The following is a 7,448-nucleotide window of genomic DNA, read 5'->3' as shown; positions in this document are numbered from 1 at the left end:
GCATGGTTGAGACCTAGTAAGAGACATAAAATAGAGAGAAGAGAAAGGGAGAAATTCTTATTCATCTATATGTTTACAAAGGTTTGGGACTCTATTTATAGAGTTTACATACTTGGTCCCCAAATAATGAGGTCCCATTAAAGTGGACATCTACCTAATAAACTTCCGTTTATAACAATACTTAGCTTTTGGAATTGACATTTTTGTGTTACTCGGCAGTGAAGAATTGGAAGGTTATAATCTGGTGGTGTTTAAAACCATACCTTATACATGGGCACAGTTTTAAACAAAGCATGTAGTGTTTTGAATTCCGAGCAATTTTTTAAACATCGTTTCATATTTGATGCATGATAAAACACCACGATGTGTTGTAAACACGACCTGTTAAATTTAAGAATAGTTAAATTCAAATGGTATACTTATCATTCGAGTTTACTTTATATGCCGTAAGTAGCTTTCTGCCATATCCATTGTCGTTCCAGTATGGTGGTATATTTACCATATTGTGGATGCTAATTTAGCTAATTTGTCCTGATTACAAATCGTCGAAAGAAATTAAAAATAACAATTAGATTATTAATTTTGTAAGATTGTACAAAAACCTTAAGGTGTTTTATATGAGATCCCACCCTAAAGTAGAAACACGGTCCATATAGAACATTTATCTTACAAAAACAAATGTGTTTTTGTCCATCTGACGGCTCTGGATGGTCTTTTATAATGATCGACGGCTTCGGTTCTTCAGAAAGGGCAGAAGATAAATCGTGGCCGGGAATGAATCCTCTTTTTCAGCCCCATCCGACGTCCCATATTTCATCTTGCAATTAATCTCCTCTTCCGTTACAACGCCCATCATCACCTCAGACATGAATTAGGGATTTTTGCCCTTTTTCTCATTGTTCTCCCGATTGTTTGCCGGTTACAAGAACCATTAACACCAACATGATTTGCGCCATTAAATCCCTTTGATTCATACCCGGCTATTCAATTATGATGCGTTACGAACAGCTACTCCTTACGTTCCCTTAAATTTTCTCCTATATAAATCTCAAGAAAGGTTATCATCTTCCAGCATACTCTCTCACGTCTATAGACTACCAGGTCAGTATTATCTCATAATTTTTCTTCAAATTTGAATTTGATTAGTTTCTTCATGACCTAATTAAAATTTGAATTTGATTAATGCTATCTTTTAATTTTTCTAATTTGAATTTAATTAATGCTATCTTTTAATTTTTCTTTGCAAATTCTTCAACTTGCCTACATTTCGATTCATTTTTTCATTTTTATCTTTGCTGCCTCAAATTAGGGCTCTTCCACTTATTCTCCTCCGATTGTTCGCCTCACAGAATTAAAAGAATTCCCCTGTAACAGCTCCATCGTTTCTGAATCAACCTGCCAAAAATAAGGGTCAGTCTTTAACGTTTGTCCGTTGTGCGTATTAACTTAAGAACAACCAAGGTAGTCAATTTCGGATTGTCTCAGTTGACACCGAGATACTGGTACAGTTTTGTCTCGGGAAAATTCCGTTTTAAAATCTCGGTAAAATCTCGGTTTCATATTTTATATCCTCGTATCGATAATCACTTAAAAGAAACATAGTATTAGTAAATCTGGTTGTTCACCTTCCTCATCATCAACACCAAATAATAATTTTAGCTCAAGAAATTCAAACACAGCAACAAGCAATAATACTAGTGAGTGAATTAATCTTTTTAATTTTTTGTGCGTGAGATTAGTCCACTCAATTTAAAAAGAAAAAAAAAATCCGGCTAAGACAAATCAATTCCGGCCGAAATTTTCGCAAAAATTTCGTCCGACCGAAATTAACAAAATCGTGTCTTCTTGGACCGAAATCCGGAATTTCGCGGAAATTTCGGCCGAAATGACCGAAATCGACTACATAGACAACAACATATTTTCCCCATTATTTTAATACTTCGGGAAAATTGAAGGTATTAAGAATGATGAATGGATAAAGAAACTACAAAGATAATTTGGCTTGAATGATGAATGGTATTGAAGGGTCCGTCTTTTATTAAGAGATGAGATTTTTAATTTGTTACAAATCTAACAGGATAATTTTAGATAATTTGGCTTTACATCTTAGAAACTACAAGATGATTAATTTTTTTTTCTTTTGATGGAATATAGGATTGTTAAGTGGGTAATATGATTATGTCTTTGTTCCAAGATATATTTACCGTAGAGAATTGGGTCTGTGTGAGTATAACTTGAGTTTTCTTGCCCTTTTAATAATCATTTTCAGGTGTTGATGTTTAATATGAAGATGTTCACAGGGGTGGAGAAAAGCTTAAGCTATCAATTTGGGATGTTGGGCAGGATACGGTAAACAAGTGGTGGGAGAAGCTTAAGCTATCGTTGAAACATTTCTATTGGTATGGTTTGTTCTGCAGTAACACCCTAATTGCCAATTGTACTTTTATTGATAAAATTGCATACAACTTTCATATTTGACCTGAATTTCTAAGTGACACAAATTACTAAAGACCCTCCTTATAACATATGTACTTGCTGTTAGTTTACTGAACATCTTAGCATTACCCGTTCGTTTTTTGCAACTGTCAGACACATACTGATCATGATATATGTAATGGCATTGATCTTTGTAGAGATATTAAACGACATCTTTGTCTTGATCTAGCATTTTAAAATGGAGGGTAAACATTCATAACAAACAACTCTCCGTTGAAGATTGCGTTTTAGAATCCCATGAGTTCATGAGTCAACTCTCTCATTTACTGGCTGTTTTGCTAAATTTTGTAGGTCACAAGAGTATCAATAAAGGTTTATCATTTCAAATTAATATTCAATAAAGGTTTGATCTATCTGCAAATTGCCAGGGCAGAATGCTAAAGAATATCAATACGATGCTTTTCAACATATATATATATATATATGTAACATATGGATATACTATCTTTGTTTCTGGAAAAGAGATGGTGTCGAATTACTGACTGCAATCAAAATCCCAACTCAACAAGGGAAAGCGCCTGAAGGCATTTTGGAGTACGGACCATTTAGTTAAATCCGTTATTTCAATCCCTACTTAACAATAGCAACATCTGACACTGGAGATCAGCTGTGTTTCAGATTGTGTTTGGTCACTGTTGCAGCATTGACCGTCTTTTATAGTTAGTGTTTCTCTAATCTTAAGTACAATAGCTGCGCGACAGATGCTTCTGCACTCCCATTTTTTTTTATAAAGTGTATGTCATCCTCGCAAATGAAATTTTGTTTCCAAGCGTCATCTCCTGATCATCAAATGAAGAAAAAGTCTTTATTTATATTTCTAATAGATTAAGAAAATGAATTCCAAAATTAGTATATATTCATTTAGTTTTTTTTTGTTTTTATTTCGGTATATTCAGGGCTTAGGTTTAACTTGATTTTCCCCCCATTTTGGGTCTGATCTTTATTTTCTTGATTACAGGGTTTCTCTGTCATCATCTGAAAATCCGGGGAAAAAAGGTTACCATCCCTGGGTTCTCCTCGAGAAAATCGAATCCTCTTGCTGTATTCGCATTCCAGCGTAGTTATTTTCCATGGAGAATTGAAAACTGTTGTGATGCAAGGAGCACGAGGTTTGTGATGTTACTTTAAAAAGAATGCTAATGTAGTCTTTATGTCTGTTAGTTTGTTTAGTTTGATTTTTTTTTTTAATGTAATGAATTTGATTTCACTAATACCAGGCTATGTCCCTTTCAAATAATCATGCTATATGTCGTCCAACCCTATGAAAAGGCGCTCTTTATTTTGGCACAACGCTACTACTGTGATGTGACGATATCAATTCTATCCATATCAATTAACAGGTTGTGCTGCTTAAAATACAGTACACCAAAACGGATAACCTTGACCTTGAGGTATCGAAGGCAAAGTTCAAGTTCGTGTTATCATTAAGTGTATGGTGCGTCTCATTGATTATCCGATGGGTAGAAAGCTGGCGACCGGCGACCGACCTCCTCTGTATAGTAATAGACCGTCCTCCTCTGTATAGTAATAGGCTACCCATGTATATCTCCGACCAGTGAATGCCATCAAGTGAAGGTTGTGTTTCTTCCATTATCTATTTATAATATTTGTGAGTACATGTATAGGCTATTTCATATCATGATTAGATGTTGGATTCAGTTCAGAAGGCTATATTTCGGGCCGTTACGGCACAGGTCATATTCTAGTATAATGACAAAGAGGGAACTACCAAACCATTTAAATTGGCGAGGTATGATATTTTTAATGTTAAAATGATTAAGCTGATACTTAAAGACCTCTAATAGTTTAGGTGGTCTTCTTTTTTCCTTTTGTTTTGATACATTGAACAGTGGTCCCTACACTATTTCTTCATTTCTTCGTTTAGGAATTTTAAGGCAATTACAGGGTTCGAACCCCAACCTCCCCCATGTGAGGAAGCATTGATGGTTGTCTCTTTTTCAATTGTTATGACTAAAAAAATATATCATTCTTAGGAGGCTTTTGAAAGCTAAATTAAATTATGATTAGTATATCACTCGCTATCAGGTAACATATACAATGAATACTGCCCTCACGAAGGTCATGCCAATTATGAAATTTGTACCTTTACTTATATGAACATTCAAGCCACGTTCAAACCTAATATAGTAGCAAATTTCGGAATTGCATAACTCAAATCCTAAAAGTAGAGATGTGGAAGGGAAATAAATGCTTAGGGGAACATGTGAAAAAAGAGTTTTCGGTAGGGAAATTGTTTATCCTATCGGGAACTCTTATCTCGATGCTTTTTAAATTAAACTTAAAGTTTGTGAAGAGTAATAAACAAAAATTATCGTTATCATGAATTAGTCTTTCGATGGAGAAATAATTTTCTTTGTTTTCCATTTGGCTTGAATTTATATGCATTATACATGCACGATTTTATACTCACATAATATTTTAAGGGAACAAAAATTTTCCCTCTAACACATGGTCTAATGAGTAATATTCTTTTGCTCAACAATACAAATTTTATTAATTTTAAAAGGGGATTACAAAATTACTAAAATTTCCACGAAAAAGAAAACCATAAAGAAGTAAAAACAAGAAACGCTCCATTTTTGGAGATATACAAAGAGCTCATTTTAGTAAAATCTATAGTACAGTTGATTTTCAACTTCCATGTTGTGTAGAAATGGTGGTCTTCTTGTGAATATAACAGTTTCTCCTCTTTCCATATTAGCTCCTTTCTTAGCCATTGAATCTGCAGAGAAGTTCACTTCTATGTAGCTGTGAACAAAACTCAAGAAATGCAACTTTTCAATGATTTTACTCCATCTGGTGACAGCAAATCATGGTATATGACCTGATGTAAAAGCTGTGATAACTGCTTTTGAATCAATTCTGAAGATGACTTCCAGTTTCCCATTCTTGATAGACCATTCTCCAGCACATAGTAAGGCCATATCTTCTGCATAGTAGTTTGTTGCCACTCCCAGTCCTCCTGCCAAAGCAACAATACATCCCCCCTCTGAATTTCTTCCAATAAAAACCATACCCTGAATTACCAGGTTTCCCTTTTGAAGCACCATCACAGCAGAGTAGAATCTGAGAACTGACTGGAAGGAAGAAATAACTTTCTTGAATTTTTGTGGAAACAGTTCTTCTACAACTCATGTTAAAATGTTTCAAAAATTTTAAGTCATATGTTATGTTCCACATTTTCCCTTTCGTTCTTACTTCACTCTCAACTGTAAGTTTAAGAATTCTAGCATTGAGAACTTGATCATTGAAGCTTTCATTTTCGTAAACACATTTATTTCTCATAAACCATAACTCTCTCAAAGTTATAAAAGCAGAAGTCAACCATATTTCCTTAACTGCAGGGCTCCTTTACTTAGCAAATGTAAGTATCTCCTCAAATGATCTTGGATTTTTGAAACAAAACATATCACCTAGCTATTTCCACACAATCTCACTGTGATTGCAGTTGCACAGTTGTAGATGGGGCAAAACGATTTGATGGTTTTTATGGAATTGAAGAGTCGACCGTGTGGAGACTCCTTGAACCGAGCGAAATGTTGAACCTCACACAAATGCACTGCAATAAGGGAGTGCTTTAAGTTCGAGAAATCAATCTGTAAGACCCCAGCCTAAACCAAGAACAATGGTCGTTCCAGAGTCAATTCGGTCACAAGAGAGGATGAGTTGATCTGTAGGAGGGAAGCTGAGAAATACGTGAGATCAATGGTGATCTGAGATTGTAGGTGTGTTGTGAATTCAGCATGAAAATGCTCTGAATGATTGAATTTTTCTCAATTGAGAGTAATTTATGTGAGTTCCTGTAGACGAAAGATTGTTTGTATGAACTTTGATGAGAAATTGCTCGTCTTGGCGAATGTTGTTCGAGTGTTCGAAAACTTCTGTCTTTTCAATCAGGATTCAGAGACATTTTATAATGCCGTAGTTGAAAACACCATGATCCCATGAAGTGTGACAGTTGCTGGAATCAGAGAGTGGGAAATGGGGAAATCATGTTAAAACCAATTACTCATCATGCGGAGACTTGGTTAACTTTCCACCCTCTACTTTGCTGACTCTTCCAACTGATTGCATGACTTGCTCACATTCTCATCGTGGGTGAACACACGTGCCGTAGACTGCCAGACCAAAACCCTAGTTAGTATCCCCCCATGTGACACGATTGAAATCTCGTGATCTTGGAGTCAGTTACTGACTTTATGGGACGATGAGTCCATGTATTGCTGAGTTGAACATGATTAGCAAATATTTCGAAACTCATGAATTTAATGTGTCTGCTGAGACGAGGTATCATCATAACCTAAGACGAGCAAAACTGTGTTGCTAATATTGTTGAATATTGATAGTTGAACTAATATTCTTTGATTCGAGAAAATATTGCTAGTCTGAGCGAACATTGCTAATTGAGTAAATATTGACGGTTCGAGAGAATATTGCTAGTTCGAGCAAATATTGTTCTTTTGATGAATTGTTGGTAGCTGGACCAAATAAAATATTAATTTAAGTTACTGACTGCTGGGTCGAGCAAAATAAATATGAATATCAATCATGGAATCAACATAAAACTACCAGAGTGTTCGAATCTGCACAAAATCACGTTTCTGCAGAGCTCTCGATTCAAAACCCTAATTTTACGAAATGATGATTTATTGCAAATCAACACGGGACCCACTACATGGGATGACGGGTTCACCATATAAAGCCCAGATGCTCGAATGAGCAAAAAATACCAAAGTCTCTTGAGGACCAGTTGGTGAAAGAATGATTAAATGCTAGTTTAATCATTTACTGAAATAATGCTCGTGTGAGCAACAAATCATAAAACCTGATGTAGAAAATATGAGGGGCCGACCAAAAGGTCATGAGACCGGATCTTGATGGTCGTGGGACCAGTAGATGGTCGTTTGAGCGAACTTCAAATTGTTTGGAAA

At 35.4% G+C, this 7,448-nt stretch overlaps 1 long non-coding RNA gene across 4 annotated transcripts; it reads left to right on the top strand.

The window, feature by feature from the left end:
* Nucleotides 1–828: 828 nt before the first annotated feature.
* LOC113293210 lies at nt 829–4,322 on the top strand. Of its 4 annotated transcripts, none has more exons than XR_003332121.1 (5): nt 829–1,101; nt 2,270–2,399; nt 2,865–3,230; nt 3,455–3,605; nt 3,714–4,322. It is a non-coding gene; the product is annotated as an uncharacterized LOC113293210 (long non-coding RNA). The 4 variants fall into 4 exon arrangements; XR_003332120.1 differs by having other exon boundaries at nt 2,788–3,030; XR_003332119.1 differs by having other exon boundaries at nt 2,788–3,230.
* Nucleotides 4,323–7,448: the final 3,126 nt, after the last annotated feature.

The sequence above is a fragment of the Papaver somniferum genome, chromosome 7, assembly GCF_003573695.1.
Source record: "Papaver somniferum cultivar HN1 chromosome 7, ASM357369v1, whole genome shotgun sequence".
Taxonomy (NCBI): Eukaryota; Viridiplantae; Streptophyta; class Magnoliopsida; order Ranunculales; family Papaveraceae; genus Papaver; species Papaver somniferum.
The sequence above is the reverse complement of the archived record's forward strand: the minus strand, read 5'-3'. Positions and strand labels throughout refer to the sequence as shown.